Raw genomic sequence first — 27,855 nt, 5'->3', positions numbered from 1 at the left:
CTTGATGACTTCTGCAGACATGCACTATCTTGTCATCAAACAAGAATATTTTTAGATTACCTTGTTTTAAATTTGTGTCCTAAATTGTTGCTGCCTTGTTTTCTGAGTGTGAACAGAAGCTTATTTGCTGCTTTAGTGAAGTGGAAAGTTTCTGGTTTAATTATTTGTAACTGCTGTATTTTGAACAGTACATGCTTGATTAGTAAATTTTTTTTCCCCTGAAATAAGTTTGAGTAAGTCTCACAGAAGGAACTTTTTTGCTAGTCTTTTTTATTCATTTTCCAGGTTCCTGAAGAAAACCATCCAGCATTTGTTCATGATTCAAGTATCCATGGGTTAAGAATCTAGACCTTTTAGCTTAGTCTTTTCCTTACTGACTATTTTTTCACATACCAGCTTTCCAGTATCTATCACATCATATCTAATATTCAGGATGAAGTATAGATATTTTTTCTGCTGCAAAAATTGCATGTTTCTTTCCTCATTTTCAAAGCCACTATGGTTTAAGGAAAGACATCCTGACTGAAAGTTTTCTTTAATTCTGAGCAAAGCCTGAGTGACTAGTGACAAATTTACTTCACTGTATTGTACTTTAAATAGTGGAATCGTAGAAAAGCATTCTGTATAATGGTATGCTTATTTTCTATTCCTTTGGGTTTTTCTTCGAAACATGGTTAAGCCTATAAGGGCAATTTATGAACTGTCCTTCCTGTAGAAGCACCATAGATCTTTTTCTAGCCATATGTCATTGCAAATACTAAAAGTTTAAGTCAAGTTTTGTCTTGTGTATTGCTTTTGATTTATGCTTTCTGAAACTTAGCCAATATGATTATTTTCACTGGGTTTGGGGAATTATAAGTGGCAAGAATTTAATAAAAAAATTTAACTAGTGATTCTTAAGAAGAGAATTCATCAGATATTTGTTCTCACACTGGAAATATTTTATACCAGAAACAAAATAAACAGATACAGTGGGGGTTTTACTGATACTTTTTTTTTTTAATTCAAGTAGGAAGTTATTATTCAAAACAATTAGAAGCACAACTGTTGAGGTGAAGGGTGCCACATTTGTTTTCCTACTTTGGAAGAAGAACTTTCCCACTACTGTAGTTCTTGTTTCCTTATTCAAGCACACAATAAAATTTTTAATGCATGATTGAGAAATAGTCATCTTTTTTACCCCAACCTGAAAAAGCATAAATCCATCTATGAAATACTGGACAGAGGAGGAATTAAAAAGTAACCTATTCTTATAAGCTTTAAAGGTTATCTTAAAACATACCTTTATGGTTAAGATTTAAAGATTGAGGACTTTGAAGGACCAAGAAAAAAGCAAGATCAGAAATACCATCTTTCCACTGATATATATCTATTCCTATGACAATTATGAGGGAACTGACCTTAAATAAGGTATTATTCATGGCTAAATGGTATCCATATGTTTGTTATACCTAATACCAAATACCTCTGATTTTCTGGTTTTAGGCGTTTTTTTCAAGAGATGTTATTTAGGTACTGGTCAGGGGACTGGTGGTTGAAAGTGAGCACATATTTATAGGTAGAATGTGAAATGGAGTGAAAGAAGCTGCATGTTCAATGTAGCCTATCCCAGCATATACTGTGTCTGTGGCAATGTCCACGCGAGAAACTTCCATTAAATAAAATTAATCTTTCTTGATTCCAGATTAAGAGAAATGGAGCTGATCTGGTAAGTTTGAGTGCTGATATCTCATAGCTTTATGTAGTTGCCAAGAATGGTAACTAGTAATGTGGAACTGGAGCTTAATTTCAAAAGGGGAGTTTTTGATTGATCTATACAAATTTTCCTGCCCACTGCACATCACAAATGTTTTAATCTTAACTTGTAAAAATGTTTCTAGAAGTGTTAGCTTTGAACTTTCTCACTGAGCCAACTGGCTTCATACAAACTTTATTCAACCTTAGTGCCAGAATTCCCATTTAAAACAATAAAAACTTTCCGTAAGTTGATATATCAATGTGTTTAGTTGATTACAATATAAAAACCTAATTTGAAGTTATTTGACTCACGATGTCATAGGAAGTTATCATATACAACCTTATGAGTCATATAAAGCACAGAGAGAAACAGAAAGATACTGCATAATTCGTGTCTTCTACCTGATAAAGTGTCACTGTATGATTTTTTTTTTCTTTGAAATTGCACAAAGAGTTCACCAATATTGTGGAATTTATGTTGGTTGCACTTAGTGTAGTAATTAAAATTTTAAATAAACTTTTTCCTGATGCCATGGTTTGTGCATAATGAAATGTCACTTGCCACATCCTGTTCTTCAGGAATGAAGCATGACTCTCAGTTAATATTACATGCCTGTTCAGCTCCACAGGACAAAATTTATCAGATGTTTAATAGATTTCTAATCCTATCATCCGTAGAGGTCTGTGGCCTACAACACTGCTACAAATATCTCTCAGTCTTTTCAGAATTAAACATCTGAGTAAAGTGTTTGTGGTTTTTTGACATATGATGCTAGTCTAGACATGCTTTTACCATTGTGTGCTGCTTTGTCAGCAATCAGACCCCACTGAATTTCATATAGTGTACAATACACCTCTTAGACTTCCTCTGGGCAGGCAGTTGCAGGACTTCATGTTGATTACAGCAATTGTTTCCTTTGTGCATATTAGTTTGCTGCCCAAGCAATTTCAGATCTATTTTTTGGAGTTTCCCTGCCTAGACTGCATGAAACCAGTTGTAGCTATATTCACAGGTAACACTGTGTTCACATGTTCTCTCTGCAGGTGAAGATCAGCTAGCTCACTCTATACAATTAAATGCAAATAACACAATAGATCTTGTTGCTATAGTATCAGTATTTCATAAAAATGAATGGAGAGTTAGGTGTCTGCGTCCTTCTGTGTAATGATCTCTGCCAGTATGTATCACTTACAAACTAGTTTTCATAGGTTAGACTGGCTGAATCCTACTTGCAGAAGTCTATCTAGCTGGCATATTTGTCTGTATCCAACATTTATTTCCTGAGGAAAAAACTAATTAATGGAAGTACGTACTTTTTGTGTGGTTCAGCATCCATGACAGTAAGAAAGGAGAGAACCCAACTTGTGTCACGGTAAGAGTGGTGTAATATATGTAAAACAAATCCATATGTAGCTTATGCAGAGCCAATTAGCTTTTGCAGTGTCTGCAATTCTTTCTCATGGTTATCTGTTTATATACCCAATCTTTGCAGTATTGTTAGACCAGTTTTTCCATAATGGGATAACAAATCAGGCAAGTGTTCTTGCAAACGTTTTCTTCTTCTCTTTCTCCATAAAAGGATATGTGTGCTTATGGCAGTCTCTTTCATAATGTGTAATACTCTTTTGTCATGTTTTTAGAGTGATAGATGCTCTATTCTGTTCTTATCATCCCATAATTTGGAGAGTCTGTAACAGAACAAACCTAAACAAAATACCGCTTGGACCAGGACTTCTCTTACTAATTGGTAAAACATGTTCTGGTAGATACGCAGAAAAATAGAAAACACTCACTATTTAATGCTGTATTCCCATATCAGGTTAGAAGGGATTGTTCAGTGCCACTTAGTCCAGCCTTCCAACTAAACCTAGTTGCTCAGGGCTCTGACAACTCTCCAAGGATGGAAGATCATGGTGTCCCCCATTAGCTAGCTGAAGACAGTAAAACTCTCTTATGGCTAAACAAATACGTTCATTGAGGAGTTTCAGTCTCATGATTATCTGTGGCCTTCCATTGTACTCTTTTCTGTAGATCAGTGCTGTCTCTCTTGTATTGGGGCAGCCAAAAACCCCAGGGCCACTAAGATGATGAAGGGAGTGGAGCATCTGTCGTATAAGGAAAGGCTGAGAGAGCTGGAACAGTTTAGCCTAGAGAAAAGAAGGCTCAAGGGGATCTCATCAATGTGTAGTAATACTTGAGGGGAGGGTACAGAGAGAACAGGGCCAGGTACTTTTCAGTGGTGCCTAGTGGCAGGACCAGAGGCAGTGGACATAAACTGAAACACAGGATGTTCTGTCTGAACATGAAGAACCACTTTTTCACTGTGAGTATTATGGAGCACTGGCACAGGTTGCCCAAGGAAGCTGTGGAGTCTTCATCCTTATAGATATTCAAAAGCCAGATACACTGTTCAATGGGCAGGACTTTACTTTTGCCTGTGTTCAATTTCAAGAGGATTCAATTGTCTCTTTTCTCCAGTCAGGTGAGGTCCCTCTGAAGATGCCCTCCAGCATATTGGGTGCCTCACCATGTGTTATCATCCATGGTGCTGCAGTGTGCACTCTGTCCCATTGTACTCCTTGTTAAAGATGTGAAAGTGTATTAAACGATGTTAAAGAGTGGATAAAGAGCCACCTTTAGTACTTGGGGCATGACCATAGTAAGTGGTTACCAGGTGGACTTAGTATTACTGATCTGAACACGTGTCTGAGAATCCAACTGATTTTCCATCCACTTTATCCACTTATTTAGCCTATGTCCCACTAATGTTGCTATAGTGATATTACAGGACACTGTTAAAGGCTTTGCTAAAATCAAAATAAATATGATATTTCTCTCATCCTTTGTCCACTGAGCCAGTCACGTTATTACCAAAGGTGTTTTCAGTCACCTTTTGGTCCTTTATATGCTCAGAAATTACATCCCAGACGACTTACTCCATAACCCTCCTCGGAACAGAGGCAAGGCTGAGTGGCAAGTGGTGGTCTGGTTCCTCATTGCTCTCCTTGCAGATGGCCTTTTTCCAGTCATTGAGACCTCCCATAATTGCCATAATCTTTTTAAGACAGTAAAGAGCAGCCTTGCAATGAAATCAGCCAACCAAGATGCAGCCTCTCTGGGCCTGTGGACTTGTATATACACAATCAGCTTTAGTGGTTCCTGATTTGATTGTTATTTGTTGGGTGTAATGCTTTACTCTCACAGTAGACTCTGCTACTAAGATGAAGGAGCTGAGATGCTTAAGAAAAGAACCTTGCCAATAAAAAGAGAGGCACAACGGCATTTAATACCTCAGATTTTTCCATTTCATTTATGATGTTCCACTACCCTGTTAAGCAATGGTGGCACCTCTTCTTTAGTCTTTTTTTTGCTGCTGGTACTGAAACCTTTGTCTTTTCATATCTCTAGCTACTTTTGGCTTCCACTGATCTTTGGCTCTCATATCTGCATCTCTGCCCTCTCAGACAATGCCTCTCTTTTTCCAACTAGTCTGCTGCATTGTCCATCTTTGGCAGTCCTCTGCCATACTTGCTTGTTTTCCTGAGTGTCAGGGAGGACCATTCTTATGCTTTGATAGGTTTGTCCTTGAAAATCAGCTAGCTCTTCTGGACCTTATTGTCCTTCATGGCAGTCAGTATCCGATAGGTCCTTCCAGGCAGGTCCGTGAACAAGGCAAGATCTGCTTTCTTGAAGGCCAGGATTGTAATTTTAAACATTTATCTTGCTCATATGACTCAGGATTTTAAACTCCACAGTGTTATGGTCATTGCAGCTAAAGTGTCCCTCAACTTTCACAACCCCAACTGGTTCTTGCTTGTTCACTGAAGCAAGTCCAACAGAGCACCTACTTAGCTTGTCAGTTGTCTGTATGAAAAAAATTGTCATCAACACACTTCGTCAGTATATGCTTCCAAATGAAATGGTTTTAAATAATTAAAAATTGTGTAGTAGACCCTGACATGGAGTGACTCAGTATACCTTTGACATTAATAGAGCTATGTGCTTGTTGTCATCATTATCATGGCTGGGCTTCGCGAACGAAGATTTGGGAAGGGCTCTACCCACATTTGTTGCAAGCGCGTTGGTGGCTAATAAGGCCAATACGAGATAGACACGTCCTATTGCAAAAGGCACAGCAGAAGGACTCCTTAGGTGGTAAATTCTGCAAGACACGATTCTTTCTGCATTGTCTTTTCTCCTCGAGAGTGATCAAAGGAAGCAGCAGCGTTATAGATGGTGTGTCTCCAGACCTCCCGATTGGAGGCCAGAGTAGACCAGTTATGTGCTTGTATGTTTTCACCAAAAGATCTGGCCTCAGGTCGTAGATGGTTTTTAAGAAACCATTTAAACACGTGACTCAGTTTTGATTAGAAATACTGACTGGATCATTGGTTTAAGTCATCTGGTACCCAAAGAGTGTCATATGAATCGATTCACATCCCTTTGAGAAATTATTTCAGGTTTTTTTGCTCCTTTTGCTGCTTCTGGAAGCACCTTTGAGAACATTCTGGTTCTAGTAGGCAAGTCTCCACTTTCTGACATAACTTCTTCCTGTTTAGTATTCATTTCTTCTTGGGTGTCTGAATTATCCTTTAATGGAAAAAACTCTACTTTTGGCATTTAGTGTTCTGATATTTATGGAGAGCCCAGTCCTATCTCTTCAGGCTGTTTTGCTGTGATAAACAGTCCAAGCTGGTTTAAACTGCCATAGAGAGATAGACTCTTGATTCCCCTGTAGATGCTAATCTGTCTCATCTCTACTTTAATTAGTCTTTATTGGATATGAGTGATAGAAATCTACACCCAGCTCCAGATAAAATCTCTTTAGTGCCTGAAGAGAGTTTCATATGCTTAAAATTATTCTTACTTTGAAATCACTTAAGGTCATTTCATTCAACCCCCTTCACTAACTTGTACATTTCTGTTGTACATCAACAGTGACACCTCTAGATTTAATTGAAAAATCTCTAAGATTTTTTTACTTCTTCTTAATACCACATTTTTGCTATATATGGGGGTATGTGATACCAAGAGTCATAGTTTTTAATGAAAATGGGCAGTAAAGCAGCGCTATATAATACTTCAGTCTTAAGCACTGAGCATTTCTATGTAAATTCACCTGCAGATATTTGTGTATTTAGTGGGACAAACATAAACATTCTGTCTTAACACTGCAGACAATGAGCCTTTGAAGCAGAGAAATACGTATTTTTAATCTTGTATTGGGAATTGCTCTGTGCAGCCACCTAATTTGTTTAAGAACCTTGATACAGTGTTTGTAGAGTTTTTCAAAACATTTGCCAATTCAAATGAGAGGACCTAGAAAAATGAAGCATTGTAGCCCTTGCATTCTTTTATTTTTATAAATATTTGCATTTTGATTACACTAGACTTAATACCACATGAGGAAATGTGATATTGGATCAAAGCTGTTGCTCATGCTGTAGCTGAGACTTGTTTAAAATGGCTGATTTATTTGTAGTATTCCCTTCTACTCCATACTGTTGAGTTACAAGTTACTTTAGCTGAATATGTTCCAGTTAGCTCTAAAGAAGAGTAAATTATATTGTCCAGCATTGTGGACAAAAGAAAATCTTGCTATGACTAGAACTGATGATGAAAGAGATGTAAGAACATCTAACATAAATAAGAAACTACTCTGATATTCTCAGGATCTGAGAACATGTAGGCTAGATCATAACAGTCCAAAGTGGAGCTAAAAGGGGCAGGAAAACTTATACCTGATCTGTGTTGGTAATTCCTCTAAAATTTACCAGGTTTGTCAGCTTTAGTTCTGCAAGGATTTATGCTCTGCATAATCTGTCATTAAAAATCTAGATGATGGAATAGAAAATGCTTATTTGGTTTACTGGCAATGCTGCACAGAGAAGGAGATGGAGATATTGGAGGGTAGGCTCAGAGTTCATAATTAATTTAATAATTAAATAATCTGAGGAAAAAAAGTTATAATCCCAAAAAGGATATGGTGAAGGAGAGAATGTAGGCAGAGAGGGCAATAAGGATGATGAGTTTGGGTAGTAGGTAGGATATATAAGCTGGTGTAATGTGCGTGTCTGTAATTTTCACCACTGTAAGTAAGAAATCTTATCTTAAAAACATGCTGGTAATGCAAGAATTACTTTTATTTTTGGGGTGGTTACCTAAGGAACAGAGCTCAGTAATTTTTGAGTGTTTAAATTGAGAGGCCTCATCACCTACTTTATAGTAACTTTTTATGTGGTATTTAAATATTTAGTATATAACTTCTGCTAACTGAACTTCCACTTTTAATTTAGAGGTCACTTTTTAAAATCAGACTTTCCAGATGTTTCAAATTACACAGCCATGAAATAAAGGACTCCAAAGTTGTGGGGGTTGTGCGTTGATCTGTGATAGAGACAAAGATAGAATCCACTACTCTGTGGAAGCATTTAAGTATTTGGACTAAAGAAATGCTTTTTCTACTTAACCCTTCCAGTTCTTGTCTCCTGTACAGTTTCACTCGTGTATCAGGCTGATAGCAACCTCTTCAAGTCTTTGAATTTCCATACCACTAAGTCAAGATCCATGCTTATTCATAAAGAACTATGCAATACTTAATGTCAGAATGTAGGTTAATAGATATGTACATAAATGCTGAAAAGGTTTGATAACAACCTAAATTCTGAAATTTCTTAATAGCTAGATGTTTATCTTTTAGAATCATAGAATGTTTTAATGTGATTTTTATGTATTTTTAACTGAAGTTTATAACATTTGAAGTTCTTAATAGTTCCTGTGGTACAATAATTTTCTTTGTACATTATAAAGGAAAAAATCTAAATATTAACTATTTTTCTTTTCCATATCAGATTGTGAAGAACAATCCTCTCCTTTGTCCGGATATCACCATGATAACCGATGACCCGGTTTGAAAGTTGCAATCTTCTGGGAAGTCTGAAGTTACTTGGACAGTGGATCCTGAGTTCTATTCTAGACTCTTTTCTTTGATTAAGAACTCTTACATATTACTCATGTGCCACACTGGATTTAGAATATTAATTTCTACAGTCATATACAATATAATTTTTATTTCTGTAGCCTTATATAATATGAATAGAATAACATGTCGTAGAGTCTTGAGAGGACTTGTGCCTAGTCTTGTTCAATTTGTCATTGTAAAAAACCCTATTTCAGATTAGTGCTGGATATTTAGGTATATACATCAGCATCGTTCTAGCAGTGTTCTTTTAGCTCACTCTTATTTTTTTTTCACCTCCCTGCCTCTGTTTTATGTGATGGGTAGTGTTTTTGCACAAAATTAGGAAAATAAGCCTGTACCAAAATTGACATCCTCAAAGTAATAAAACTTAATAGAAGCCACATTTGTGATGGACTTCTTGTTAACAAGAATCTATAGGATCACTACCAACATATCATGTTACAGATATCTCACTCTTAATCAATGTAGGTTCAGAAACTTGGTTTCAGAGGTAGAGGAAGTGAATAGGGGCAGAAGGAAGAAATACAACTTAAGGGTAGAATCTTGTCGATTTATATTTTTGTGGTATTTTCAGGTTATTTATTGAGTTTTGTTACTGTAAATGGCTTATTTGATTGTCCTTGTTATTTCATAAATAATTTTACATTTCAGTGACTAGTTATAGCTGACCTAATCTTGATTGTACAGGCCATGTGAGAAAAGAGAGTAAACGCTATTGCCGCCAGGGAACTTGCTTAACAAAAACCAGTGCTGTCCAGTCTAAAAGTATGGACTGGTCTTTAAAAAAATCCTGATTTAGCTGGAATCTCAAATGAAACAATATACTTGTGCCTGTGGTATAACATACATGTACTTAGAGAAAAGTGCAGCAAACACAGAATATTTGACTTTTAATTATTTCTTTACCGCAGTGACTTCTCTGTTAAGATGAATATACAACTGTATTTTTGGCCAGATCTTCAGTTGGCATTATTTGTTATACCATTACTGGCTTTTCTTGACACCAGTTAAAGTGATGGTCCTTTAGCAGGCTGTGTTTTCACTTGATCCCTCCTGTAAACATTTTTAAATCTTCTATAACCTAGAGAGATTGAGTTATGTATGAGGCCAAATTACCATAAAAATGAAATGTATTCAACAAAATAAGCACTTTTTCCCCGGTGGTAGAATCTCCATGTTCAAAGGTTGAAATGTAATAAGAAAAGTGCAGAAAGGATAGTTGCAACTTTTCAGCTATAGAATCAATTTTGTTCATGCTGTAGAATAAAAGTATTTCTGAAGCAAGTCATTCATTAAGAATTACTGGGGACTTCAGCCTGTGTAATAACCATGATATAAGGGGCTTAACATTCAGCATGAATTATAGTGAAAGCATATATTGCATATATATACACACAGTATATCATGATAAAATTGTTTAAAAACATTATTAAAGTTTATAATAATATATTCAAACTTTGTGAGGTAAAAAAACTTTTCTGTTTACTTGTATAACTTCAAAATCATAAGGAGAGAGAACTTCCTTCTCTCTTCTTCAGTGTTATCTATGTCAAGAATAGGTTTGTGTGTTGGTGTTCTCCTTTCCACCTTTCCTACTTGAGACAACTTTTTTTGAAAAATCTATGTTTAGATTAGATATTAGGAAAAAATTCTTTACTGTGAGGGTGGTGAGGCACTGGAACAAGTTGCCCAGAAAGGTTGTGAACTCCCCATCCCTAGAAATCTCCATGGCCAGGCTGTATTGGGCTCTAAATAACCTGATCTAGTGAAAAGTGTTGCTGCCCACAGTAGAGGAGTTGGATCTAGATGATCCTTAAGGTTCCTTCTAACCCTAACAATTCTATAATTCTATAAAATAAGTAAAACTTTCCTCCATGGAATGCTGCTTGTTATTTTAATACTTGAAATATCATGTGAAGTATAATTCATGTATTGAAGAAGTGTTATACCTTTGGGAGATGATTCTTCTCTTTCTCTGCTAATAACAAACAATGCAATTTTATATTATGACATACTGTGACTACAGTAGGTTTAGAAATTGAAAGTTAAGATTAGCAAACAAATATAATTTCTCAAAAGAATAATTGTTTTTATAGCTCAGGGAATAAATATCTGAAGCAGAAGGAATGTTAAGAACTCCCATCATTTGCCATGACGATTAGGCTGTAACCTTTCATGTTTTATGAGAGAAGCTTTCAAATTTCTCCATCTCAATGAAATATTTCAGAGTTGTCAAGTCCACCAGTAGAATAAACATGAAGTGGGATGCTTGGACTACAGTACAGCGGTCCTTCAGCTTTAGGCATCTCAAGTAGAAAAAGTCAGTGGCAGTGGGGTCAGTTTGTCTTCTCTGACTTAGTAAAAGTGAGAGTCTCTGGCCTTGCCCCTATTTTAAAGGCATGCTTCTGGCATCAGAAAAATGCCCTGGTAGGCTAGAGAATAAAATATATGTTATCCCACTGTTATGTTTGTATTTAAAATACCTGTATTTTAAAAAGTGGAATAAAAATAGGCAGGCTTTAGTTAATTGACAAACATGGCAATAATGACCAAGTTTCTGGGAAAAAAAAAGGCAAGAATTAGGATTGTAATTGTGTGCAAACAACTTTAGGTCATGATTTTGATTGAAATATGTTATAAAAAACTTTCCTTGGATGAGGAAATATGGGAAATCTGTGACTGAAAGCTTCTGCTCTTGGGTAATCTGACTTAAGGGCTCCTCACACATGACAGTGATGCCATTATATAGGAAGAGAACAGTTTCTGAGGCCAATCCAAGGCAAAGTGTACAGTGTTGTGAAGTAAGGTTGGTGCTCTACTCTCAACTGTCTGTCATAGGGAGACAGAATTTATTTTGTCAAAATACTGAGGTAACAATAACAAACTAAAAACATTTACAGAAGAAGATGTAGAATAGTCTATCCTACCATATCCATGAAGATTTCCTTTTGTTTACTAACCTTTAGCTTTTATTTTTTTTCTTCTTTTTTTTTCTTTTTCTTATTTTTCTTTTTTTTTAAAACATGATTTTGAGTTATCCATTAAAAAGTCACATATTCTTATTTTTTACACCCTTCTTAATTATTTCCTTTAATTTAGATAAAATATATATTTTGTGGAAATTAAACTTGCTTCCATGGTAAAGGAAGATTAATAAGCTCTTTTTGTATCACCACTTACAGTTCCCTATGAAACTGCCCTTGTGCAGCCTCATCAGCTATTTCTGTTGGCACACAACAGAGCTGGAGTTTTGCCTAGAGTAGCACAATCTTTTTATTTGCTAGAGAAACAGCTAGTCACCACCTCAGCTATATGATACTCTGCCTACTGCTATGCAGGGACATAGTTGCTCACTGTTTGTGCTAGTGCCCACATCTCTAAAGCTCTGTGATGTCCCCACTTCATGATTTTTTTCCTAACATTTCTCTGTATTCCTGTTTTTTATATGTTTCTGTTGGTTTCTTTCAGGCTCTTACTCTCAGTCAGTGCCTGACTTGACTACTTGCTTACAGTTGTCATGCCAACTACCAGTCCTGGAAACTCAAGTAGAGAGAGGATTTATCCTTTTTTCTCCCCTTTTTTTGTGAGAAGTACTCACTTCACAGTTACCAAGCTGCATGAACTGAATGCGTAAGTATGGCAAACAGCTCTGTGACATTGGGCTGACACTTAAAATTCTAAATATCTGTTTCTGCTTCATAAAGACTGAATATCCCATCCTTAATCCTTGCTGCTTGTCTGCATGCTGAAAATCAGGAAAATTTAAAAGATCGGTGACGTGGGGAGGGGATTTTATAGACAAGTCATTGCACTTTTCTTATTTGAACTGAACTGCAACCATATTTCAAATACCCTACATAGAAGTAATATTTAAAAAATCCATGAGTCTGTTCAGTCTTTCTGAAAGTTAGATATTAGTCAATTTGATTCACTTTTCATGCCAAGTCATTCAATATTTGTGTATATCACATTTCCAAATAACCAAGTGAAAAATACAAGAGAGGTACAGGAAATTAAAAATAGTAACTCTTAACTCCTTATACCGAAGTCATATGTAACAGTTCTGTGAAAAAAACTGCTTTCCAAAATAAACAGTAGTTTTAATAGGTTTGGTGTAATTGACAACTACATTCACAGATGAATTGCATTGGAAAACAATATGTTAAAAGGGAATTGCTTTAGAAAGGAAGAAACATGGAAATTTCATCTCAGATAATATTGCTCTGCGGAGATTCCTATAGGTAAGTTTGTTCTAGGTTTCACAGGAACCATCTGTATGACTTGTGTACTATTGCATCTAACACATATCTTGCTTTCGTTAAGTTAAAAAATGTGTACTTTATAGTTGAAGATCTTTCATATATAAATACTTGCTGTACTTCATTACAGTTTTTATTTGAAATTGAGCTTTCCAGGCTGCAAACTTTTATTGAGAACATGCATTTATTTTTCATGAAGGACTTTAGAGAATCAAATAAACTGGCTCAGCCTTTTCTCAATTGTTTAATAGTAAAGTACGTTTGCTTTAACTGAGCCCATTCTAAAGTGGAAGGCTTTTATACCTCATTGAAAAAGGCAAGAAACCTCAGATATCTAAAGAAGCTTTAATTTAGTATGCAGCTGTTGTGGATCAGGGTTCCAGAGCTATATTAAGCATTATCCAACACTTGGGCAACCTTATAATAATCTCAGATAATTTAACTCCAAATACTGGAGACTCAGCAGTTTTTCTAAAGCATTGACTTTTTTTCCAGCTGCAGACCTCTAGAACAAGAGTCTATGACTTGCATTGGGCCTTTATAAGGACAGAGGAGTAGAGATACTTTCATTGGTCGAGAACTTCAGGTCTTAGTGATTGTAGATAACTGCAATAGGTGTTAAATCTAAAAGGATATAGAGACCATTTGTACCTCTACAGAAGTCTGTAAAGAAAGGCCAAGAGTTACAAACTGGCATAAGAAGAAATATTAAACATTGAAAATGACTTGTGGTCGTGTGGTAACACAATCTCTGATCAATAGTTTCTGCATGATCTTTAGAAGTGTGTACATACGTGCTACAGGAAAAAAAATCCCTGACAGGACTTATTTTTCTGACCCCAATTCAGATGTCTTCTTTAAGTGGGTATGTGAGCAAGGTGAAACAGGCTGTCCTTGAGAGGTTTAAATGCTTTCAGGAGCACCAACACAGCCCAACTTGTTTATTTCTTCTTAAGCCTTCCGTCCTAATACTTGCTCTTGATGGGACAGGATTTAAACGACATAAAAACAGACGACCAGGCAGAAAAATGACCAAGAAATATTGTTTATATTCTATGTCTGCCAAGAGGAAATAAACTCTTGGTCTTCTATGCTAGGAATGCAGCTTGAAAAGCAATGTTACTTTCACATCATCTCCCTGATATGTCCTTTCATGCTGAATTTTATGCATCTTTTTCTAACTAAATTTATTGTGAGAAGATCCTGGGATGGGAGGAGACAGAGCCAATCAGAAGAGCTAATCAGCTGGAATGCTGAGAACCATTACTTTGGAGGCCTTTCATCCACACGGCACCATCAAATGCACTTTGCTGAGAATAGGACAACTTGTTTGTTTTGGCCCTGGCTCATGTGAGCAGAGATAGTGAAAAGCCAGGGAATCCAATTGGATAAAGAACATCTGCAAATGGTGTTCTCTTAAGGTATATTCTATCCAAAGAAGCCTCGATGCTTGGTCCCAACTCTGGTCTTAGCCACACGTTGCTTTGTCAGGTTCATTCAGAATCAGCTTTGGTTTCCTGTAAATAAAGGAAGTGCAGAGTCTTTTTCATGCTATTCCACAATAACAGTGTAAACGGTTAAGCAAAACAAAAAAAAAAAAAAGAAAAAATCCATTATTGAACTACTTGAAAAAACTGCAGATTTAAAAGTTTAGTCCAGTGTTTTGTTGTTTGAATCTTGCCTATATTTCTATATGTTTTCTTTTACTTTAGTAACCAAAGAAGATGGACTAATTTGGCGATCTATCAATAGAATATGAGAAATAAATTGCCTTCTGTTCCATGTCATATAGAGGCTAAAAAATTAAATATAAAATTTTGAAGAATATGCTAGGTGAGTTTAGAGAGGAAAGGGGGTCATATTGCTGCAGGACGAGCTATTTGTTAGCAGTTCTGTGAACTAAGTTACAGTTCTAGAACGAAGTAATTGGTCTTTCAGTCTATTAATCTTTTTCTCAAGCAGAGACATCTCTTCAGTTATTTACTGCCGTGATCCTAATGTATTAATAGTCATGAATAACCGGTTATTACAGTTGTATGATTTCTTCATTCAGCATGAGTGTTCATTCTGTTCAGTCTAGTAAGGTAGGATGAGCATAATCTTGAATTTTTTTCCAAACAGAAAATATATATTATTTTGAGAACATAGAGTTGGAGAAAATTTGCATTTGGGACAAATTCACATTTAGTTTAATTGCTGGAAACCACAGGCTGAATTTCATGTCCTGCACAGATGCTTTGCATGGACTCACTGGAGTTGATAGCTGATATCATGTCCCACAAAATACTGTTGCAATATTTGTCATGAATCTTTTGTCTCAAGGATTCAACCCTTGATGTAGATTATCTTCTCCGCAGCCATTTTTTAGTGCAGAGAAGAAAAGATTCATCATGGAATGACCTATGGCATTTTATATTTACAGTATAGTCTTCAACACGGTAAGCAATAAGTTAATAGCCAGTATTTCACAGTCTAACAACTGCAAACATCTGTATCTACAGTGTCCCCTTATATGAATTTGGATTGTTTGGTAAATTAAGATAATAACCTTTATATATTTTGCTACAAACTAATCTACTCTTAAAGCTACTTAACAATTATACAGTTGTTGCAAATTTAATTTTACAAATCAAAGAGTTTTAGTATGAATTATTACTTGCATAAGAAACCATAATAAAACAACCAATTAAGCTTTCTTAATTGACTTTCTGAACTGACTCTTGTTGGGTTAATGTATACATTTTTTCTCTTTTTTTTGTTGCTTATATTTTCTATATAATGGATTTGTGTGACTTGGCTGACAGGTTTTGGGTTCTTTTCTTTGGTTCTGAAATTCTTTGATCTTCTATTTAACGGATTCTGTTAAACTAATAAGAAAAGAACACACATGCCCGGTCTTGGCACTTAACTGGTGTTAGTGAGACCATGGTGCCATGTTTCTAAATTATGAAGAACATATAAGAAGACAGTGAAATTTCAAGTATCTTTTCATTTTTATGTGTAATATATCCTCTCCCCACTGTTTTTTTTAATATTAATATTATATTTAAATAATAAAAGATCTTTTTTCTTCGTGATTATAGTGTATCAGACTAACTTGTCAGCAGCTCGGACACTGGGAGTAAGAAAGCTTAAAATTGAAGAGATTTAGCTTTTTATACATATATCACTATTCTAATCTATGAAAATTTCATTTTGCAACAAAAAAATTCTCAATTAGCCTGTCAAAATTGTCAAATATCCCAAAGAGTAGTTGAATGGGAACCAACTGCATTGGTTCTCTGTCAACTGGGAGCTCCAATCAACCTAAGAAACATTTTAGTTGAATATACCAGCTGCTTTCCACTTGAGAAATATAAAGAATCTGGAATGCAGTGCAGAATGGACCTCATTCCACGCTGACAGACCAAATAATATACCTTGTGGAAAGAGCAAATAATATACCTTCTGGAGAGATATGCTGTCTCTCCCCTCATTACATGAATTATTTCAGCCTGTGAGGATCTTGGGGATTTTGTGAATTCACTCAGGAGCATTGCCAATCTCTGTAACTCAAGATACACAAACTTGAGTGCAGATAAATAGCCTGAAAATTTGACGCTATGTGGACAGTGTTGCTGCTCAGATCTAGGTGTTACCAACATGTCTTTTATGTCATCACCAGCTGTGCTTAGTCCAGGGTTGGACAGGTTTTGCTGATCTAGGTGTAGCTTTAATTTCAGGATTAGTGTTAATGGTAGGGTTCAGGCTGGCATGAGCAGGAAAGACAGATTCTTGGTCTAATTAGGTCAGTGAGGTTGGATTTGTGTTTTTGATGGCAGGATGCAAACACTCTCCCTAAGTGCAACAGAAAGCCCTTTCCTTACACTTAGCCCTGTAACAAACCCAAGAGCTCTGGTCATCCTAGCTGTGACCTCATGCTTTCTAGCCCATTTCATCTAAGGGTAGCTCATGGCAGGGAGACCCTGCCATGTGAAGATGTAAGTAGAAAGAAATGTTCCTGGTTAGAAATGGTCCTCAGCAGCTTTTTGAAGACTCAGCAAGAAATTAAATTAATTGGGCAACCTTGTTCCTTTCATTAACCGTAAGGTCTTCTTGAGTACTGCATCCAGCTCTGGGGCCTCCAACATAGGAAGAATGTGGACTTGTTAGAGTGGGTCCACAGGAGGGTCACAAAGATAATCAGAGGGATGGAACACCTCTCCTGTGAAGAGACACTGTGAAAATGGGGGTTGTTAAGTCTGGAGGAGAGAAGACTCCAGGGAGACCTTACAGCAGCTTTACAGGACCTCAAAGGGGGCCTACAAGAAAGCTGGAGAGGGACTTTTGACAAGGGCATGTAGTGACAGGACACTGTCACTGATGGCTGTAAACTGAAGAGAGTAGGTTTAGATTAGATATTAGGAAGAAATTCTAATGAAGAAGACTTTCTACGAGGGTGGTGAGCCAGTGCAAGAGATTGCCCAGAGAAGCTGTGGATGCTCCATCCCTGGAAGCATTCAAGGCTAGGTGGATAGGGCTTTGAGCAACCTGGTCTAGTGGGAGGTATCACTATCCACGTCAAGGGAGTTGGAACTAGATGACCTTTAAGGTCCCTTCCAACCCCAAGCATTCTAGGCTTCTATTCTTAAAACTGCTGTATGCAGAGAACAGTGGATTAGTGTCACTGTTAATTACTGCTCCAAGCAGAGCTCAAAAACTTCTCCAGGATCTGCAGCAACTTGGGTTTGCAAGCCAATATTCCCTGCCCACCTAGGACTACAGAAATAGAATCTGAAAACAATTGTCCACTCACCCTGGATTATGTTTCCTGTCTCCAGTTGCAGGGATTGCAGCTCACTAGCTTTATCAGTCCAAATTCTAGTCCTACACCCTCTCTGAAATTTATTTTTCAGCCTAAAATCTCTTACGAATGCTGCAATTAAGGGCAGTCAGCTGGCTGTAGCAACTCTAAACACATCTTGATGGACCCATCTTTAGTAGTGCAAATTCTCCCATCCATCCAATCCTCTCTTACAAGCTCTTCTCTCAGGAGAATAGTTAAATCTTTTACTGCATTTGGAGGGTGTAAGTAAGTAATTCAGTGCTTCTTCACCTTACACAAAAACACTCCTTCAGCGTTAATCAGGGGCAGAATCTTTCTGATTCAATAGGTAATTCTTCCTGCTGAGATGCTTTTTAATGCATAGTGGTGAATATGTCTTTTACAGCCTACTGAAGTTCAGACCAAATTTTTCTTACCTCCAAAGCACCATATAATACAAAAAAGGATATGAGTTGAAGTTTATTAATTTCTTTTATTAGCTAGTAGAGGATTTTGAAGTGGCAATTAGGAGAATGGTTTCAAATGCTTTTGAACAATATAAAGATTAACATTCTTTTTTTTTATGAGTGATTTATGCTATGCACCCATTTTGCTTTTGAGAATAGGATATTAGTGGCTTTTGAAAATTTCTCATATTGTTAAGATACATTTTAAAAAACCCTGCACTTCATCAACCAGACATTTGCAAGTTAATTACTCCTATACCATTTGCTCTGTTAAAAAAATTCGAATGTATTAATCATGTCAAAAAGTGAGTATAGTTAACTCAATACATATTAGATTGAATACAGCTTCAGCACAGCTAGATACAGTATCAAATGATGTCTGAATTATTCTTCCAACTGTATATAAACATGAGCAAGGAGGTCTGTTAGCTAATCTTAATTGTTTAAAGAAAAGTGAAGCTTGCTGAAGTAAAATTAGATGAAATCTGATTTGCATTACAGAATGACAGATTTTTTTAACATCTCTACTATGTTTTTGTCCAAGAACATACATGTGAAACCCTGTATGATTTATGTTTTGTTGTATTTTGGAACAAAAGATTCTAATCCAAAGTATTACTTTCAACTCATTCAGTTCACCTTTAAAAACCAAATTACTTCCATCCAACTCATTTTATCTGTTTAATTACATTAAGAAAATTTCTGTGTCTGATTTTCTAAGGTATGAGTTCCTCTTTTCTGAAGACGTTTAAAATATATAACTGTTCCCATGGGAAGATTAGTAGATTTAAAAAAAAAAAAATCTCAGTTCCATGATTTCTGACATTTACACAAAACAAAAAGAAAATGCAGGAAGAGCAGGAAAATGCATTACTCTGTCCCTTCATGTTGACGCTGAGTATGAAAACTTGGACTTCAAAGGGTGAGAGAAAGTTCAGGCTTAATGCTAAATCAGTTTTGGGCCTCGCTCCCAGGATTTGCCAGCTATGCCAATTTCTCTAGGACATAAACTGTAAGATAATGTTAACGGAAAGCAAACCACAGCTACCACACTCGTTTTCCTTTGGCTGGGGATCAGTTTAAATCCCCAGAGCAGCCAGTGCTGTATCCTTCCAGACAGCACTCTTTCCCCTAATCCAATCACCGCCATGACCAGAAGCTGCTAACTGTGCTGTGGATTTCCAGATTTCTGCCCTAATTGCCAATCTGCAGGAACTTGAGGCACAAGACAATAGCTGGCGCAGTCAGGTGGGTAAACATCTGCAGCTCCCCTGCTCCAGGCTCTGCTTCAAAGGACCACTGGGAGAGGGTCTCCCAGCATAGTCCACATGCTTTGACTGCAGTTGACGTGCTCCTGAGAAACAAGGGTAGCACTGGTGTCCCTGCTTACATTACTTGTGACCCAAACTTTCTCTTTCACCTCTGTGTTGTGTGTAGGAAGGGCACTGGCTTTAGGATGTAACTACCCTGTGTGATTGTATTAGAAATAGTGTGGCCAGCACGATCAGGGCAGTGGTCATCCCCCTGTGCTTGGCACTGGTGAGGCTGTACATCGAATCCTGTGTTCAGTTTTGGGCCCCTCACTACAAGAAAGACATTGAGGTACTTGAACAAGCAATTCCCAAAGGTTGGAAGTCAAGCAGAAGAGGCAGAAGACCAGCTTGGCTTAGCAGGGACCTTCTCTTGGAAATAAGGCAAAAAAGGAAGGTGTATGCCCAGTGGCAGCAAGGTCAAGTGACATGGAAAGAATTCATAGATGCCGCTTGCCACTGTAGGGAGAAAGTTCATGTGGCCAAAGCTCTGCTGGAGTTGAAGCTGCCAGAAATGTAGGGGACAATAAAAAGAATTTTTTCAAATATATTAATGGCAATAGGTGTATAGAAATATCAGCAGCCTGTTACAGGATGAGGATGGTCACCTCACAAACAGGGACAGAGATGAGGCAGAGGTGTTTAGTGCTTTCTTTGCCTCTGTCTTCAGTGCAGATGCTGGATCAAGGGGGTCTCAGTGTCCTGAGCTGGAGGACCATGGCTGCGAGAATGATCGACTCCCAGCCAATCCTGAAATTGTGCAGGATTGGTTGCTTCACCTGGATCCCTACAAATCTATAGGGCCTGATGGAATTCGTCCCAGAATCCTCAAAGAGCTAACTGATGTCATTGCAAAACCTTTCTCGATGATTTTTGAGTGGTTTTGGTAATCTGGAGAGATCCCAGCCGACTGGAAGCTGATGAATGTTGTCCCAGTTTTCAAGAAGGGCAAGAAGGAGGACCCTGGAAACTCTAGACCTGTCAGTCTCACTTCAGTGTCTGGTAAAGTTATGGTGAAAATTATTCTGAAAGGTATTGAAAAACACCTGAAAGACAACACAGACATCAGTCACAGGCAGCACAGCTTCACGAGAGGAAAGTCCTGCTTATGAAACCTGATTTCCTTTTATGACAAGGTAGCCCACCTAGTGGATCAAGGCAAGCCAGTTGATGTAATTTTTTTTTTTTCAGTAAAGCTTTCAATAATGTCTCTCACAGTATCCTTCTGGACAAACTGTCCAGCACACCATAGCCAGCACACAGCTGGATAAACACATCATGTGGTGGGTGAGCAATTGGCTTACAAGTAGAGCACAGAGGGTAATATTGAATGGGGTAATATCAGACTGGCGACCTGTCTCTAATGGGGTTCCACAGGGCTCCATCTTAGGCCCTGTGCTCTTCAACTTCTTCATAAATAAAGGGTGAAGAGTCTGGACCACAAGTCCTATGAGGAGAGGCTGAGGAAACAGGGGTTGTTTAAACTGGAGAAAACAAGGCTTAATGGGGACTTATTGCTCTCTACAACTACCTAAAAGGAGGTTGTAGCAAGGTGAGGTCAGCCTCTTCTCCCAAGTAACAAGCAACAGGACAAGAGGAAATGGCCTCACGTTGTGCCAGAGGAGGTTTAGATTGGATATTAGGAAAATTTCTTCATGGAAAAGGTGGTCAAGCACTGGAACAGGCTGCCCAGGGAAGTGGTGAAGTCATCACTTAAATACCTGGAGGTATTTAAAAGATGTGTAGATGTGACACTTAGGGACACAGTTTAATGGTGGACTTGGCAGTGCTAGGCTATCAGTTTGACTCCATGATCTTAGAGGTCTTTTCCAACCTAAATGAATCTATGATTGGATTAGCCAGGAATTATAACAGCAAAAAACATTAAGTTGGTTGAATGACATCATTGTGGTGTGTCTCAGTGGATGTACTCCTGTTATGTACAGTCCCAATTAAAGTAATCATGAGTAAAAGAGTCTGGTCTCTGTTTTAAGTTGTATTAAAGCTTGCAGGAGAGATTGGATGATCCCTTGCATGTGGCAAACCTTATGTGTCAGGCAGAGGTAACTGCAGATAGAAATTGTTGCTTTCATCACATGTCAGATATACCACATGGACGGACAGACAACACATTTTTTTATTGTTGGCCTCTCTGTGAAGGAACCTACAGCAGCTGACTGACCTGGTGCCATGGTGGATCCCACAGGTCACTGACATGCTGTGCAGGGTAATGTTTCTTTCTGGATTATATTTAGCTTCTGTTCACTTTAAGCCGCATTTTGCTCTTTCGTAAATAACACACTTTAAAAGAAAACTGAGGCGTTTTTTTTTCTATAACATACCCTTTCCAGTAGCTAAAATAAGTGCCTCCAGTTATCTTTTTCATATCCATTTCTCTACACTGTCCTTTCCCCCAGTACTTCTGACAACTATTATCTCCTAGATGAACCTTTCCAATAGCTGTGATCAACACTGCTCTAGTGAAAAGTGGTCAGGTCTCTACGACATACCTCCTGCAGAGAAACCAAGGTCATGATGGACATAAATACTATTGTTATTTACTGTGCTCAGCTATAGACTGAAGCCAAACAAATGTCCGTGGTGGCTTGCTGTCAAGAAGGCTTTGGAAAGTCTTTGAGGCACTGCTGCAGCACTGCACATGAAAAGAGCAGAGATTTCTCTGCACTGGACTTTTCTAACATAGAGCAGCATTGTCCCACATTTTAGATGAACAACAAACAATGTCTGACAAGTGATGAATTCTGAAGTTTAAACTAATTTGTTAAATGGGTGAACCTATTGTTTAAAATAAGTACTAAAACAATCAGTGGAAGTAGCCAGTCTCCCTAAAGGATATTATTAGAGAATGAATGAATTATTAAAGGGAATATGTTTGTTCTGGGTCCCACCAAAACCGAGATCTCACTGACATCCTTCCTTTTATCCAAAAAAAGTCATTGCTAAGGATAAGTCAAAGATTTAGCATGAAGATTGCAGATCTTTTAAGTAAAAAAAAAAATAAAAAATTAAACCTCCGTGTGTAATTAGCAACATCTGCAAAGAGAAAACTTATTTCCTTGATGAAGAAATAAAGATTTTACTTTTTTTTTTTTTTTAAATGCTGCTATTTCTTTTTCTTTCTTTTCTCCTTTCTTTGTTAGCCAGCTTTATGCAAGCGGTTCCTTGTGGTTTGTCTCGGATATCAGTAAGCATGTACAATTAAGCCAGTGAGAGGAGTGCTGCAAAACAGATGTGGACAGATCCCAGCCTAACTGGGCAGATGAACTGCTGGAAGCACAGAGAGGAGAAGGCCAAGTGTGTTCTTGTTTTCTGATCTCTAGCATGGGAATGGAGTTGGCTGATAGTGGGTGTTTTGAACAGCCCTGTGGCTTTGTGGTAATACAGTGCAGTATCATTTGGGAGAGCAGCTGGATTCCTGATGTGGAATTATTGTTCCCTGGCTGGGATGTGCTGTGGAAGCAGTGAGCTCTGCTCCAAAACTCAAAGGGCAACCGGCCTTACATGGGGAAAACTGGAGAGTAAACTGATAAGAGACAGCTTCACTCCTAACACACATGGTTGGCAACTGCAAGGAAGGAGACTCAATGTTTAGCAAAATGTGACGAAGAGCTGTGGGGTGGATGGAGATCCAGGAGTCTCAGATTGATTTTGGAATAGCTCTGAATGAGTAGAACGGGTGTCTTGGCTTACAGTCTCATGTGCAGTTCCCAGTAGCTATAGAAAACCAGACTGGAGTATCAAATTAATAAATATTGGCATCACATAATTCATGTGTTAAGGGGTTTGCAACCAGATTTTGTGCAGTTCTTAAACATTATTTACATACTGAAACTAGGAAAACTTTTTATTTTTAGATAAAGCTATGTGAAACATTCCAAAGACATTCAAATATTCTTCAATTCAAAATTTATTTTAAATATGACCACAGCAACTGCTTTTCTCTAAAGAATATGCCCTCAACTTTCTACAAAGTGCCCTCTACTTTTAGAGTAAAAAAGACAATGAGAATTTAATATGAACCAATTTAAATACGCAACAGGAAAAGTCAAAAGAGCATTCTGACCAGTCAAACATCATTGTAAAATCTAAATCAATGGTACTGTTTAAAATAGAAGGCCAATTTTTAATGAACCAAACAATTGTGTTTCCTTTGTTGGCACCCCCTCACCAGCACTGGAAAAGGATCATGTCCCTTGCTCCTTTACATTTTGCAAGAGTTAATGCAATGGAAGAGGATCCTGCTTTCCCTAAGGAAGAGCATACAAGACAGATTCACTCCTCTCTCCACAGCACACCCCAGAGGAGTCACCACTGATTTGTAATCAATGCGTGCAAAGGCAATATCTACTTTGTGTCAGCTGTGAACACCAGGCAATAAAGACCCTTTTTATTTACTGCTACATACTTCTATAAAAAAGAATTTTGTGCTATTAAAAGCCCCTTTTCTTATTCCACCAGCACAAATGAGTGTCTTCTCAGCTATTTTCCATACACCATGGGCTTGTGCCTGCCTGGTTTCACCCTCACGAGCCAAAATGAATGTAGCAGTTCTTCATTCTGCTCATACTAATGGCAGTGCATTCCATGTTTGGAACAGGCTGCATAAGCTGTTCATTGTGGCTGCCCTTGAGCTGGACATAGTGGTGGTGTCAGCTGCATCACTCACAGTCTTGTTCCAAGGCAGAGAAGTCCCTGGTGATTCAGTAACTAGCTGGGGGAATTTGGAACTTCAAAATAAAACTGAGGTCATCAAGAATTTGTTTGAAATTAGTTAAAACCACTGTCTTTATATAAATACAATAAAACCTTGGGGGAGAATAATTGCTTGCTTACTCTATTGAGAAGCCCTCATCAATGAACTACACTGGTGTTGATCCTGCTTTATCACAGCACTGGATAATATATTAATAAAATATTATTCTACAGTAATGCCTATGAAGTGCCTAGTGAAGACAGCAGTTTTCTTGTATTAAAGATCTACAGGCATAGGTGTTTATTTGGAGTGCAAGGTAGGTCTTGGAACTTAATTTGCAGTCTGATCTAAATGACTTATCACTCCCATTTGGTATGATAGTATGAGGGGAGAATAAATAGTCCTGTCTCTTTCCAGGATATTTTCAACATTTGCTACATATTTCGCTTGCATGTTTACCTCAACCAGAAACTACAGAAGAAGGATTGTGGTATTTTTCTTGGTTCATGTGAGTAACCAAATTGATTAAGTTAAATTTGTGCGAGTAGCTGCAATGAGATATTCACATCTACTGAAAGGGATGAAAGAAGGACCAAGAAATGGACGGCAAAAAATTGGTAATTTTTATATTTTCATTCAGTAAAGGTAAAAGTTAAGCTACTAAGTTGTATTACAAAGTGTTAGCCATGCAACCATTCCTGTTACTCAGGCTACTCTTGGAAGCCTCAACTTCTGCTGAAGTCCTGGAAGCACAGTAGGCAATCTAAGAAGAGGCTCGTTTACCATGTGTGCGCTGCAGGCATATAATCCCAATTTCATGAGCAACAGTTCAGGTGGAAAGCTACAAATCACTTGGCATGTTAGCTTTTTCAGTGGCTGGACAAGAAGTGTTTATACAGTAGCATTACAAAGGCTGTGAAAATAAACGGGGTCTCCATAAAAAATTTAAACACTCATTTTGACAGAATGACAACCATGACAACCATGAAAGATGTTTTAAAATCTAAATCTAAAAAGTTACATGGTTAGCAACAATAAGATATTGTTAACCACTTCCTAATTTGTGTAATTGTTTCCTATTTTAAATCACTGCTTTCTTGAAAATGTAGAAGATACATTCATTTCTATTGTATTTGACTACCCAAAAAAATTCCTACTGTAGTTAAGCTCTGCATTCAGCCTGTGGTACACGATTGAGGTTTTTTTTGGTATTGAAATTGCAAAATGAACATACAGTGAGGATTATATTTGGGGAAAAAAAAGGGAGAATCTGAGGATTACAAAATGTGTACCGATCCATCTATCAGGTTTGCACACATATGTATTTAGCTATAACTAGCATTAAATACTATGCTGCCTATGGCTATACTCAAACTGTCCATCTAGTTTTCTTTTCAAAGAGCTGTGTCTAAGTAGCAAATGAGAATCCAGTTTCATGCTTTGCAGAGCAGGCATCTGCATTTTTAATTTAACAAAGATTGCAATAAAATCAAGGTTTTCTTCCTGAGAAAGAACTGAACCAGGAATAATTATCCCAAATCTATTTAGCAGTTTGCAGACTGTCTAATATAATGTAATGCAATGGGGTAAAACAGAACTATCTGATTAGGATTTGTCAGCTTGCTACCTGTATTTTCTCTTTAAAAGATCTTGCTTAGAAGGTTGCCAAGCATTTGATTTTATTTATTCAATTGTTTTGCTTAAAATTCTGCATTACCTCCTCTGAGTTCATTACATACAGTATCATTTTGGCTTTTTAAATTATGTTGCAAATATTAAGGTTTGATTAATATCACAATTGCTTCATTGAAATTAATCCATACTTTCTAGGAAAAGGGATTTGTTTAGAGAATTTTTGATTTTGGTTTGCTGCTAGGCCAATATATCTAGACCTGTTCTAATTTGGTTTAATAAACTAGCACTTGGAAAATTAATGAAAACCCATTTCCAAAGTACAAGTGTATCAGCCTATTCCTTAAATATGCTTTAACATGACTATCATGAGAAAATATTTCGATGTTCCAGTATGTCTATCTTTGCAATTTTTAATTGTTCTATGCAAGTTTTTTCTTATTTTACTAAGGCAGTGACATGTAACAACTCTGCAACTATTTTCCTGCTCTGTCATCTATTCCCACAAAGGTTGAATATTGCATGAGTTTATCTTTCTACTCGCTGCTCTCTCTTTCACCTGAAAGGTTAACGTGCAGAGGAGGGCAGGAAGAGAAACAAGAGGCACAAAGCACTGTCCACATAGTGGCTGAGCAAACCAGATCTTCTCAGTCTGCAGGGGGCCAGTTGAAGTAAAATGATCGTCTAGTAAATAATGAGAAGCACAAAGAGGATGGATAGTGATCGGTTTTTCATGTTTTCAGTGCAAGCACTACAGAGTATCTAATAAAGCTCATATGAGTCGAAGCTTAAAAAAAAAGGAGGAGGTTCTTTATCTAACTTACAGACAGGCTATGAATCTTTTTGTCTTGCAGTACTGTGAATACTAGAAATTGATAGGGAGTCAAAGGGAGAGTGCAGGGATCACTAGACATCATGTTTGATTCACACGATCCTTGAACGATTAGTGGCAGCATATTGGGACTGCTCTTGCTTAGCTCCCATATCTTCCATGGAAATCTGCTTTTGGCCAGTGTCAGAGACAGAACTTTGGGCTAGCCTGTCCTTCAGTTTTATCCAGTTCCTATGGTGACTGTTGATGCATGAACTCGTCAGGTGTACTAAGATTCATATTATTGCCAGTACTAGCAATTTAAGTCATGTTGTTGTAGCATGTCCTTAAATCTTCATGTTCTCCTTAACTTGGCCTCATCTATAGTAGAAGATTGTAGCAGGTAAAATATATTGTAAAATGAATCAACCAAACTCCAAAAGCATACCTATGCTTAGCTGTGTTGAACGTGACTCCTCTCAATCCAATTCAAGTTGGTAATATGGTAGTTTTGGTTCATTCAAATAACAAGCTTGTGCTGCATTGGAGATCAAAACTCAACTGTACCCAGTTACATGGAGTCATGTTTCTTTGCTCTTAATTTTATGGCTTTTTTCTTGAAGATAACATTTTCTCCCTTTTCTTTAACACACTGAGCACAGACAGTAAGCATCTATCATACTGTAATTCATTTTAAATTTAAGAGCCAAAGGATTTGACGGAAAAAATTTTCATTTTGGTCAACGCAAGCATACACTTCTGTTTTATGTAACTAATGCCAAAATGAAAGTCCACAGCAATTACAGCCCATTTTTCCATTTCCACACACTTACAATTTGTAAAGTCTCTGAAGATTCAAGTTTCATGGAGAATGTTTTTTTTGTTACTGCTCAACAATTGTATTTGATTTTTGAGCAGTGAGAAGACCAGATCTCTGCCAACATTTTTCAAATTACCTACATAAAAATGCAAGGGCCTGGATACAGAATTAAACACCACTTACTTATCGCAAACACATGTAAGTCTCTTTTTTTCTCTTTCTGCATGTTGTGAAATGTTAGAATCTCCTCTCAACATATGTGTAGAAGCAGTATGGTCTGTTGGATAAATCACTAGGCTTAGACTTCTAAGATCCAGA

At 37.3% G+C, this 27,855-nt stretch overlaps 1 long non-coding RNA gene across 1 annotated transcript; it reads left to right on the top strand.

Annotated features, from left to right (window-relative positions):
- Positions 1-12,307: 12,307 nt before the first annotated feature.
- LOC116794090 lies at positions 12,308-20,251 on the top strand. The gene is made up of 4 exons (XR_004359684.1): positions 12,308-12,350; positions 12,858-12,961; positions 15,337-15,417; positions 20,231-20,251. It is a non-coding gene; the product is annotated as an uncharacterized LOC116794090 (long non-coding RNA).
- The last annotated feature ends 7,604 nt before the right edge of the window (positions 20,252-27,855 follow it).

The sequence above is a fragment of the Chiroxiphia lanceolata genome, chromosome 1 (genome assembly GCF_009829145.1).
Source record: "Chiroxiphia lanceolata isolate bChiLan1 chromosome 1, bChiLan1.pri, whole genome shotgun sequence".
Taxonomy (NCBI): Eukaryota; Metazoa; Chordata; class Aves; order Passeriformes; family Pipridae; genus Chiroxiphia; species Chiroxiphia lanceolata.
This window is presented reverse-complemented; position numbering and strand designations above follow the sequence as displayed.